Genomic DNA, 12,666 nt, shown 5'->3' with positions numbered 1-12,666 from the left:
AAATTATTTCCCTGTGGAAAGGGTAAGACAGTCATTTTATTGATCAATGTAGTGAAAGCCAATACAGTACAGTACAGCATTGATAGTCCTGGTGGAGCTGTTCTATGTATCATTTGATGTGTACAGTTGGAGAACGTTTGGCAGGATCACCAATTCAATGACTTATCTGTTCTCTCTTCGTCTGTCTTGTCTGTCTGTCTGTCTCTGTCTGTCTGTCTGTTGTTTGTCTGTCTGTCTGTCTGTCTGTCTGTCTGTCTGTCTGTCTGTCTGTCTGTCTGTCTGTCTGTCTGTCTGTCTGTCTGTCTGTCTGTCTGTCTGTCTGTCTGTCTGTCTGTCTGTCTGTCTGTCTGTCTGTCTGTCTGTCTGTCTGTCTCTGTCTCTCTCGCTGTCTGTCTGTCTATGCCTGTTTTTGTCTCTCTCTGTCTCTGCCTTTCTCTCTCTGTCTTTCTCTCTATCTCTCTATGTGTGTCTTTGTCTCCCTTCCCCTCTCCTCTCTCTCTTCTCTCTTCTCTCCTCTCTTTCTCTCTGTTTGTGTGTGCAACCGTGTGTACTTGTGCATTCATGCATGTCTGTATGTGCATCTGTATGATGTGAGTCACTATGATTTGAGTCAATGTAGCCTCCACAGTATGTGAGCCTGTGAGCTGTGGTAGGCTATAGGGAGTTTAGTGCTGCTAATGCTTTATTACCAAAACAAATTATCTGGCAAATTGAGGTTTTAATTTGATTAGGTAGTGAAAAATGTGTTTTCATCAACTGGAAGGATCTGTGTGGTGTGTGTTATGATGTTGGGTGAGGTAGAGGGTGAGTAAAGAGAGGGGTGAGTGAGAAGTGGAGGACGAGAAAGGTGTTGAGTTGTTTCTAATTTGCCAGACTGTTACCATGAAGCCTTGGTCATTGAGGAGAGCTGTCTGAAAGCCATTGGTCATTGAGGAGAGCTGTTACCTGAAGCCTTGGTCATTGAGGAGAGCTGTTACCATGAAGCCTTGGTCATTGAGGAGAGCTGTTACCATGAAGCTTGGTCATTGAGGAGAGCTGTTACCATGAAGCCTTGGTCATTGAGAGAGCTTACCATAAGCCTTGGTCATTGAGGAGAGCTTTACCATGAAGCTTGGCATTGAGGAGAGCTTTACCATGAAGCCTTGGTCATTGAGGAGAGCTGTTACCATGAAGCCTTGGTCATTGAGGAGAGCTGTACCATGAAGCCTTGGTCATTGAGGAGAGCTGTTACCATGAAACCTTTGATCATTGAGGAAGCTGTTACCATGAAGCCATGGTCATTGAGAGGAGCTGTTACATGAAGCCTTGGTCATTGAGAGAGCTGACCATGAAGGCATTGGTCATTGAGGAGAGCTGTTACCATGAAGCATTGGTCATTGAGGAGAGCTGTTACCATGAAGCCTTGGTCATTGAGGAGAGCTGTTACCATGAAGCCATGGTCATTGAAGAGAGCTGTTACCATGAAGCCATGGTCATTGAAGAGAGCTGTTACCATGAAGCCTTGGTCATTGAAGAGAGCTGACTGTTGACTTTGCATTCTGACCTACTGGCCTGTTGACGGGGTCGGACACACACTCACACAAACACACACACGCATGCAAGCACGGACACACAGACACAGTCCCTCAGACAGGGTCAAAGCTGCCCCGCTCAGTAGATGACACATCAGTGTGAGTGGTTGCCAAGGCGACCCAGATTATGAATGACCCTGCACAGCAGCGAATCCGTGTGTCAGGAAGAGCGAAAGAAAAAGAGAACAGGAGAGAAAAGAGAGATCAGTCTGGTCCAGGCCTATGACAGGTTATTATTTAGAGGCTTTTAAAGGGGCAATATGGAGTCACTACATCAATTTTTTTTGACCAATTAATGAATGATATGTACCCATCGATTCTTGAAGAATATAACTTATCAATGCCTCGTGAGCTTAGTTCAGCTGTCGTGCGTCATCAAAACCCAAAATATAAGCTTGTTTTACTCCAATGTTTGTAAACAAATTAAATGTAACAAACACTGTACAGTATACTCTCAAAACAACTATCATTTTGATATGGTCAGTCCTTGCATCCATAGCTCGGTCTAAGAATTTGAGAGTGGTATATTTCTCCAGCCCTATCCCTCAGTTTTTTACCCAAACAAGGGCAGGGAGAATGCTTTGTTATTGTTTCTACTGCTGACAGCAGCTTTACAGCATCAGTCGATGGCAGGAGAAATATGTCTGTTTGATTTTCCACCAGACAGGGAGTGTTTTGTCTTCCTATACTGCGTGAGGTTAATAGGTTTCCTCATGGTGTTTGAGCGGTTATTCTTTGATCGCTCTACTGTAGGTAGTGAATGGCACCTCACTGTTACATGTTGTTTGTCCTTACCTGAAGACGTGTGACACTCTTCCTGATGGAGCCTGAAACAACATAAGAGCCATTGGTGGATGACATTATCTCCTCATCTTCTCTCTTTTCAGCTCTATATTTATAATGTTTTTTTAAATTAGTTATCCCCGCCTCCTTATTTACATATCATATCAAGGTCATATCCATGATAGGATCAAGAACACATGGGGGGTTTTACAAAACAATAAACAATACATGCTTTATTTCTCACATACACCAGATAGGTGCAGTGAAACGTGTTGTTTTACAGGGTCAGCCATAGTAGTACAGCGCCCTTTGAGCAAATTAGGATTAAATGCCTTGCTCAAGGGTACAGCGACATATTTTTAAGCTTGTTGGCTCAGGTATTCAAACTAGCAACCTTTCAGTTACCGGCCCAACGCTCTAACTGCTAGGTTACCTGCTGCCCTAACCCTATAGACATACAATAGCCTAGGTTCAAAACAATTCAAGGTGTCTCTAGATACAGGTCAGTGACCTGTACCTTTTCCCTCATTAGAATGCTATACATATAATGCCCTTTAACCCATTTGACTTGAATCAGGTTTTAGCTTAATGGGTGATGCTATAGAAGTGGTGTAAATTTCAGTCCCACCCCAAAAAAATTAAGCTCAAACTTTAGGACATTTATTTACATCAGGATATGTTCTTATTCAATCCAGGGCAATAACAAGCATATTGTTAGATTAATATAGTACAAAGATCTTTTTATATACCAATTTCTATTGAGAGGTGGCTGTCCTAACCCTGACTTCTGCTGTGTCACCTTTTGATGTCACTACCGAAACAAACATGTTGAAATACTTTATAATGACTGTGCCTTAATCCACACCCTTCTCCGGCATGGCTGCATGCTGAATAGTCTGTCTGCAAAGAGCACTGGGGGAGTGGCGGCAGGTTAGGGAGACACAGGATGAGAAGTAGAGGGCGTGGCAGGGGCAGATGTAACATTATCAAGAAATATGTCAAGTACGGTTTTGGGACTAAAATATATATTTACTGAGATGTACATCTGTCCAAATGAAAGACAGCCAGCCATATGTTATCTATCGGGATTCTTTAAAGTCCAAAATGAGTCAAAACTGTCCAAGCTGAAACGGTCATAACCGAATCAATTTACACCATGGAGATATACAGTACAAAGATCTCATCTTTGTATCTGTGTTATTATGGCATCTGTGACAGCATGGGCAACACAACTGAGGCAATCTCCGTTTTAAAGTTGAATGCGCCATGCTCTACCAACTGAGCTACAGAGGACCACCATATGGGTAGTGGACAAGTGCACACTTCAGAAAAAAGTGTATAGTATTGAGATGCACAGCCAGCTCCAACCCTCCAGGAGCCAAAACATTGAAATCTATTTGGGAAAAGCATAGAGGTCTATAATGTGTTATACTGTACTACTTCACTGTACTCTACTTTACTGTGCTCTACTGTACTGTACTCAAATGTACTGTACTCTACGTCACTGTACTCTACTTTACTGTGCTCTACTGTACTCTACTGTGTTCTACTGTACTGTACTCAAATGTACTGTACTCTACGTCACTGTACTTTACTGTGCTCTACTGTACTGTACTCTACTTTACTGTGCTCTACTGTACTGTACTATATTGTACTCTACTGTATTGTGCTCTACTATACTGCACTGTACCATACTGTACTCTACTGTACTGTGCTCTACAATACTGTACTGTATGTACCCTACTCTACTGTATTCTACTGTACTATACACCACTGTACTGTGCTCTACTGTAGTGTGCTGTACTGTACTCGAGCTTACTTGAGTTCAGTTTGGGTGGACAGCTTGATTTTATTGGCCTGTTTTTGCGCAATGCATGACATTTGATTTGATTGGTCAATCACTTAACAAAGATGAGCAGTTTTTTTCTGTCCATTCCCAAAAATATGCTATAAAAAAAATAATTGGGATGGTGAAATGTTTTCAGTGTAAACTTAAACAACTAAAAACAGATATAAAATATGTATAAAAGATAATAGAGCAACATATTTATAAGATCGCCTTTGATAACTAACAACCACCAAAATAAAAGCAAGACAGTCAGAGAGAATCTAGAATTCCAAAAATGGCATGGGGCCCCCTCTGATGTTGTTATAATGTTTGAGTCACTCAGATAGCTTAAGAATACAGCAAAAGCATGGCAAAATGTGTAGAATTGTCAAAAACTAGCTTTAAAACTGTACAAACTTCTCTCTGCCCCATGGCAAAATGTGTAGTATTGCATGGAAATTAGCTTTAAAACGGCAACATTTTGTCTCTGCGGCAAAGAGGAGGGTCTCTAAAATGTTCAGTCGGAGACCGCGCCATTGGCCAAGCCATACCCCAAACAATGTTAATGGCATGTCTTGGGGGTATGGTCTTTGTATCTCTGTAACTTTCTCACTTATCATTATTCACGATTCATTCAGGATTATCCCATAATTATGGCAGCATCCACATTAATGTAGAAGTGTTCAGAAAAATATTCTATTCTTATTTACAATAAAAGTGAGTCCAAAATGACATTACCATTAATTTTCTATTGTGCACAAAATAATCTGAAACACAACCTAATTTTACCCAGTCAAAATAATTAATGGATACCATTTTTATGTCTCTGCGTGCAGTTTGAAGAAGTTGGAGGTCCAGCTAGCATGCAGACATAAAACATGTATTATGAGTTCATCTGATGCAGGTTAAGTTAGAAAAAGGGCTTAGTTGCCAAGATGTCACACTATCCCTTCAATGTTTTAAAATAATTGACTGGATTTAATGTACAGTATTCAACCCACTGTAGAATTTTCAAACTGCTGTAATGGTTCCCACCTCGTAACACAAGATTTACAAGCAGGTGGGAGTGCACAGACTGAAGCACCTCAACAACCTGCCCTCCCTGGCAGACTGATCAAGTACACCTTGCAACATGGATGAGTGGAAGGATTTTTTACATTTCACTTTCCGCCATTACGGTAGCTCACTGAGCATTAAATTCTGTTCAACAGCCTTGGTTTCTCAAATGACTGCCTTGCCTGTATAGGGGGCAGTATTTTCGTTTTTGGCTAAAAAACGTACCCATTTGAAACTGCCTATTTCTCAGCCCCCGAAACTAGAATATGGATAGAAACTAGAATAGGATAGAAAACACTCTAAAGTTTCCAAAACTGTCAAAATATTGTCTGTGAGTTTAACAGAACTGATATTGCAGGCGAAAACCTGAGGAAAATCCAATCAGGAAGTGCCTCTTTTTTTGAAACCTCTCTGTTCTTATGCATGCCTATCATCCATTTAAAGGGATATCAACCAGATTCCTTTTTCTATGGCTTCCCTAATGTGTCAACAGTCTTTAGACATAGTTTCAGGCTTTTATTTTGAAAAAATGAGCGAGAACGATCACATTGCGTAAGTGGATAGGTGGGGGCTCTCAGAGTGAGTTTTGCGCAACAGAGAAAGGCAGCCATTGTTTCTCCCGGTCCTATTGAAAAACCAACACTCCCGGTTGATATATTATCYAATAMATATTTGAAAAACAACCTYYGGATTGATTATAAAAAACGTTTGACATGTTTCTGTGGACATTWTGGATATTATTTGGAATTTTCGTCTGCGTTGTCGTGACCGCTCTTTCCTGTGGATTTCTGAGCATAACGCGCCAAACGAACGGAGGTATTTGGATATAAAAATAATCTCTATGGAACAAAAGGAACATTTGTTGTCTAACTGGGAGTCTCGTGAGTGAAAACATCCGAAGATCATCAAAGGTAAACGATTAATTTGATTGCTTTTCTGATTTTCGTGACCAAGGTACCTGATGCTAAGTGTACTTAATGTTTTGTCGAGCGATCGATAAACTTACACAAACGCTTGTATTGCTTTCGCTGTTAAGCATAATTTCAAAATCTGAGACGACAGGTGGATTAACAAAAGGCTAAGTTGTGTTTTGCAATATTGCACTTGTGATACTGCAATATGTAACTTTTTGGGCGACCCAACCAAATGCACATAGAAATGTGAGTTATAGACCTGTCATTCTCATTGAAAGCAATGTTAAGAAGCGTTAGATCTGTTCTATATGTGCCAGTTCTATGCTTCCCGTTCTTAAGTTTAGTTTGTGTGTCTTTTACTTTCGGTTCTGAACACCAGCTTCGAACAGATGAAAATACAATATTTTTAGTTATGGAAATTATATTTCACAGCGGTTTAGATAGTACAATGATTCTTTACACAATGACAGCTGGTTGTGTCACATAAACTGAAATTAGGCGAGCTATTAGAATTTTAGCAACCAGGAAATGGAGGACTGATTTCTGCATTATTTTAAGATTACAACCACGAAATGTAAGCACTCCGTTATGGCTGAAATGGACTCAATGGAACACAAAGCGTTTCCTTGCATCTATAGGAATGCCAACTTGTTGGTTGGGGATTTAATGCACCATCTTGACACTCAAAATAGAAGAAAGATTTTTTTGTGCAATTGAAAAAGTAAGAATTTAATAAAGTTGAAATATTTACACATTAGATGCGCTGAAATGAAAGCAGCTTCCGAAAATAAACACTTTGCCATTTCATTAATTTTCTTATTTTTTACCCCTAAGAGTCTAAGTCTTTGGGGGGAGGGGGATTCTACTAAGCTATCAGATGGACTTTCATTTAAATGTATGCCACTTACTGTAAAAGAGAAGGGAAAACTCTTTGCTGGACTTTGGGCTCCACTTTTTCCGAGCGCACATGCAGTATAATGTGAGGGAGCATAATACAGCTTGGCAAACAAAACATAAAATTATGCACATAATCACATTTGTGGAGATAGGTCCAGACAAGGTTGCTGTATTGTACAGGACATATTGAGTACATCTTAAGTACCCACTGTAACGATAGTCATTTTCTTCCTCCTCCTCGGACGAGGAGAGAAGGATCGGACCAATACGCAGAGTGGTTAGTTTCCATAGTGATTTAATATATAACAAAACAATATGAGATACAAAATAACAAAATAACTACCGTGACAGTCCCGTGTGGCGAAACACTGACACAAGAACAAACACCCACAAAACACACGTGAAACCCCGGCTGCCTAAGTATGATTCTCAATCAGGGACAACGATTGACAGCTGCCTCTGATTGAGAATCATACCAGGCCGAACACACAAAATCRCAACATAAAAATCACACATCGACAACCCACCCAACTCACGCCCTGACCATACTAAATAAATACAAAAACAAGGGAAAACAGGTCAGGAACGTGACAGAACCCCCCCCTTAAGGTGAGAACTCCGGGCGCACCTCCCAAACTCTAGGGGAGGGTCTGGGTGGGCGTCTGTCCGCGGTGGCGGCTCTGGCGAGGGACGTGGACCCCACTTAAACAATGTTTTTTCCCGCCTCCTTAATCGCCCCCGTGGCCTCCTAACCACAACCACCCTCCATATCAACCCCACTGAACCAAGGGGTAGCACCGGACTGAGGGGCAGACCCTGGCTGGCGGGCGGTTCTGGCAGATCCTGGCTGGCGGGCGGCTCTGGCAGAGAATCCTGTCTGGCTGGCGGCTCTGGCAGCTCCTGGCTGGCTGGCTCTCGCAGGTCCTGGCTGGCGGACTCTGGCAGGGCCTGGCTGGCGGACTCTGGGAGGTCCTGGCTGGCGGACTCTGGCAGATCCTGGCTGCGGGCGCTCTGGCAGATCCTGGCTGGCTGGCGGCTCTGGCAGATCCTGGCTGGCTGGCGGCTCTTGCAGCTCCTGGCTGGCTGCGCTCTGGCAGCTCCTGGCTGCTGGCTCTGGCAGCTCCTGGCTGGCTGGCTCTGGCAGGTCCTGGCTGGCTGGCTCTGGCAGGTCCTGGCTGGGCGACTCTGGCGGTCCTGGCTGGCGGACTCTGGCAGGTCCTGGCTGGCTGACGGCTCCGGCTGTCATGGCTGGCTGACGGCTCCGGCTGGTCATGGCTGGCTGACGGCTCCGGCTGGTCATAGCTGGGTGACGGCTCCGGCAGCTCCTGCTGGCTGGCTCTGGCAGGTCCTGGCTGGCGGACTCTGGCAGGTCCTGGCTGGCGGACTCTGGCAGGTCCTGGCTGGCGACTCTGGCAGTCCTGGCTGGCGGACTCAGGCAGGTCTGGCTGGCGGACTCTGGCAGATCCTGGCTGGCGGGCGGCTCTGGCAGATCCTGGCTTGGCTGGCGGCTCTGGCAGATCCTGGCTGGCTGGCGGCTCTGGCAGATCCTGGCTGGCGGACTCTGGCAGGTCCTGGCTGGCTGGCTCTGGCAGGTCCTGGCTGGCGGACTCTGGCAGGTCCTGGCTGGCGGACTCTGGCAGGTCCTGGCTGGCGGACTCTGGCAGGTCCTGGCTGGCTGACGGCTCCGGCTGGTCATGGCTGGCTGACGGCTCCGGCTGGTCATGGCTGGCTGACGGCTCCGGCTTCATGGCGTGGCTGACGGCTCCGGCTGGTCATGGCTGGTGACGGCTCCGGCTGGTCATGGCTGGCTGACGGCTCCGGCTGGTCATGGCTGGCTGACGGCTCCGGCTGCTCCTGTCTGGCGGACGGCTCCGGTGGTCATGGCTGGCTGACGGCCCGGCTGGTCATGGCTGGCTGACGTCCGGCTGTCATGGCTGGCGGCGGCTCCGGCTGCTCCCTGTCTGGCGGACGGCTCCGGCTGCTCCTGTCTGCGGACGGCCGGCTGCTCCTGTCTGGCGGACGGCTCCGGCTGCTCCTGTCTGGCGGACGGCTCCGGCTGTCATGGCTGGTGACGGCTCCGGCTGGTCATGGCTGGCTGACGGCTCCGGCTGGTCTGGCATGGCTGGCGGACGGCTCCGGCTGCTCCTGTCTGGCGACGGCTCCGGCTGCTCCTGTCTGGCGGACGGCTCCGGCTGTGCTCCTGTCTGGCGACGGCTCTGGCTCTGACAACGGGGCGGCTCGGGACAGACGGGCAGCTCTGACGGCTCGGGACAGACGGGGCTCTACGCTCGGGGACAGACGGCAGCTCTGACGGCTCGGGACAGACAGGAGCTCTGACGGCTCGGGACAGACGGGCGGCTCTGACGGCTTCGGGACAGACGGGCAGCTCTCGGCTCGGGACAGAGGGCAGCGTCTGACGGCGCTGGGCAGGCAGGCAGCTCTGACAGCGCTGGGCAGGCAGGCAGTTCAGACAGCGCTGGAGAGAGAAGGCTCTGACAGCGCTGGACAGGTGGGAGCAACTGGAGAGAGAAGACGGAGAGACAGCCTGGTGCGGGGGGCTGCCACCGGAGGACAGGTACGTGGAGTGGCATCGCGATATACCGGACCGTGAAGGAGAACACGAGCTCTTGAGCACCGAGCCTGCCCAACCTTACCTGGTTGAATGTTCCCCTTAGCCCTGCCAGTGCGGCGAGGTGGAATAGCCCGCACTGGGCTATGCTGGCGAACCGGGACACCATTTGTAAGGCTGGTGCCATGTACGCCGGCCCGAGGAGACGCACTGGAGACCAATGCATTGGGCCGGCTTCATGACACCCGGCTCGATGCCCAACCTAGCCCTACCAGTGCGGCGAGGTGGAATAGCCCGCACTGGCTAAGCACGCGTACTGGGAACACCGTGCGCTCCATCGCATAACACGGTGTCTGACCAGTACGACGCCCTCTCACTCCACGGTAAGCACGGGGAGTTGGCTCAGGTCTCCTACCCGGCTTGCCACACTCCGCGTGTGCCCCCCCAAGAAATGTTTGGGTCTGACTCTCGGGCTCCCAACCGCGTCGCCGCACTGCCTCCTCATACCAGCGCCTCTCTGCCTTCGCTGCCTCCAAGTCGCCTTGGGACGGCGATATTCCCCTGGCTGAGCCCAGGGTCCTTTTGCCGTCCAGGATCTCTTCCCAAGTCCACGAGTCCTGTGTCTTTCTTCTGCTGCTTGCTGTCGCTGCCCTTTTCCACTCCGCTTGGTCCTTTGGTGGTGGGTGTTTTCTGTAACGATAGTCATTTCTTTCCTCCTCCTCGGACGAGAGAGGCGAGAAGGATCGGACCAATACGCAGAGTGGTTAGTTTCCATAGTGATTTAATATAAAACAAACAATAGCGATAAAAATAAACAAAATAACTACCGTGACAGTCCCGTGTGGCAAACACTGACACAAGAACAAACACCCACAAAACACACGTGAAACCCCGGCTGCCTAAGTATGATTCTCAATCAGGACAACGATTGACAGCTGCCTCTGATTGAGAATCATACAGAGCCGAACACACAAAATCCCAACATAAAAATCACACATCGACAACCCACCCAACTCACGCCCTGACCATACTAAATAAATACAAAAACAAGGGAAAAAAGGTCAGGAACGTGACAACCCACTATGGAAAGCTGAGCTCTTCACGAACAGAGACTCTCCTTTTTGCTCAACGAGCCCCACAAGCTTCACGGAACTTGACCAAAGTCGGTAACTCCGATGTGCCAACTTCTGTCTGTGGCATATGGATGGTTTGGGCTACAAATTAATATGACCCACCTTCTGAGAATCTCACAAACATGTACAAAGGTAGCCCGACACTGGTTTAAAAATGAATGGAAGTATTGAAGTAGTTTTGTGGCCAAAAAAGTGGTATGGGTATTTTTTTTTGCTATTTCCTGAGCTTTCTTATATCTCTCAGATATAGGACAGACACTTCAAAACATAATTCCTTTTTATTTATTTTGACTATCTGTTTGCCATGCATTAATGTGTTATTCAATGCGTTTCTATGGCTAATAGTAGTAAGGCCAAATTCAATGTTTCATCAAATATATATACAGTGGGGAGAACAAGTATTTGATACACTGAACAATTTTGCAGGTTTTCCTACTTACAAAGCATGTAGAGGTCTGTAATTTTTATCATAGGTACACTTCAACTGTGAGAGAAGGAATCTAAAACAAAAAATCCAGAAAATCACATTTGTATGATTTTTAAGTAATTAATTTGCATTTTATTGCATGACTAATAAGTATTTGATACATCAGAAAAGCAGAACTGAATATTTGGTACAGAAACCTTAGTTTGCAATTACAGAGATCATACGTTTCCTGTAGTTCTTGACCAGGTTTGCACACACTGCAGCAGGGATTTTGTTCCACTCCTCCATACAGACCTTCTCCAGATCCTTCAGGTTTCGGGGCTGTCCTGGGCAATACGGACTTTCGGCTCCCTCCAAAGATTTTCTATTGGGTTCAGGTCTTGGAGACTGGCTAGGCCACTCCAGGACCTTGAGATGCTTCTTACGGAGCCACTCCTTAGTTGCCCTGGCTGTGTGTTTCGGGTCGTTGTCATGCTGGAAGACCCAGCCACGACCCATCTTCAATGCTCTTACTGAGGGAAGGAGGTGTTGGTCAAGATCTCGCGATACATGGCCCCATCCATCCTCCCCTCAATACGGTGCAGTCGTCCTGTCCCTTTGCAGAAAAGCATCCCCAAAGAATGATGTTTCCACCTCCATGCTTCACGGTTGGGATGGTGTTCTTGGGTTGTACTCATCTTCTATTCCTCAAACACGGCGAGTGGAGTTTAGAGCAAAAGCTCTATTTTTGTCTCATCAGACCACATGCCTTCTCCATTCCTCCTCTGGATCATCCAGAGTGGTCATTGGCAAACTTCAGACGGTCTGGACATGCGCTGGCTTGAGCAGGGGGACCTTGCGTGCGCTGCAGGATTTTAATCCATGACGGCGTAGTGTGTTACTAATGGTTTTCTTTGAGACTGTGGTCCCAGCTCTCTTCAGGTCATTGACCAGGTCCTGCCGTGTAGTTCTGGGCTGATCCCTCACATTCCTCATGATCATTGATGCCCCACGAGGTGAGATCTTGCATGGAGCCCCAGACGAGGGTGATTGCCGTCATCTTGAACTTCTTCCATTTTCTAATAATTGTCCAACAGTTGTTGCTTCTCACCAAGCTGCTTGGCTATTGTCCTGTAGGCCATCCCAGCCTTGTAAGGTCTCAATATCCCTTGATGTCCTTACACAGCTCTCTGGTCTTGGCCATTGTGCAAGGTTGGAGTCTGTTTGATTGAGTGTGTGGACAGGTGTCTTTTACAGGTAACGAGTTCAAACAGGTGCAGTTTAATACAGGTAATGAGTGGAGAACAGGAGGGCTCTTAAAGAAAAACTAAACAGGTCTGTGGAGAGCCGAAATTTCTTACTGGTGGTAAGGTGATGCAATACTTATGTCATGCAATAAAATGCAATTTACTTCTTAAAAATCATACAATGTGATTTTCTGGATTTTGTTTAGATTCCGTCCTCTCAGAAACAGTATTGAGTGTACCTATGATAAAAATGACAGACCTC

The sequence above is a fragment of the Salvelinus sp. IW2-2015 genome, linkage group LG14 (assembly GCF_002910315.2).
Source record: "Salvelinus sp. IW2-2015 linkage group LG14, ASM291031v2, whole genome shotgun sequence".
Lineage (NCBI taxonomy): Eukaryota > Metazoa > Chordata > Actinopteri > Salmoniformes > Salmonidae > Salvelinus > Salvelinus sp. IW2-2015.
Note: the sequence above shows the minus strand (reverse complement) of the source record.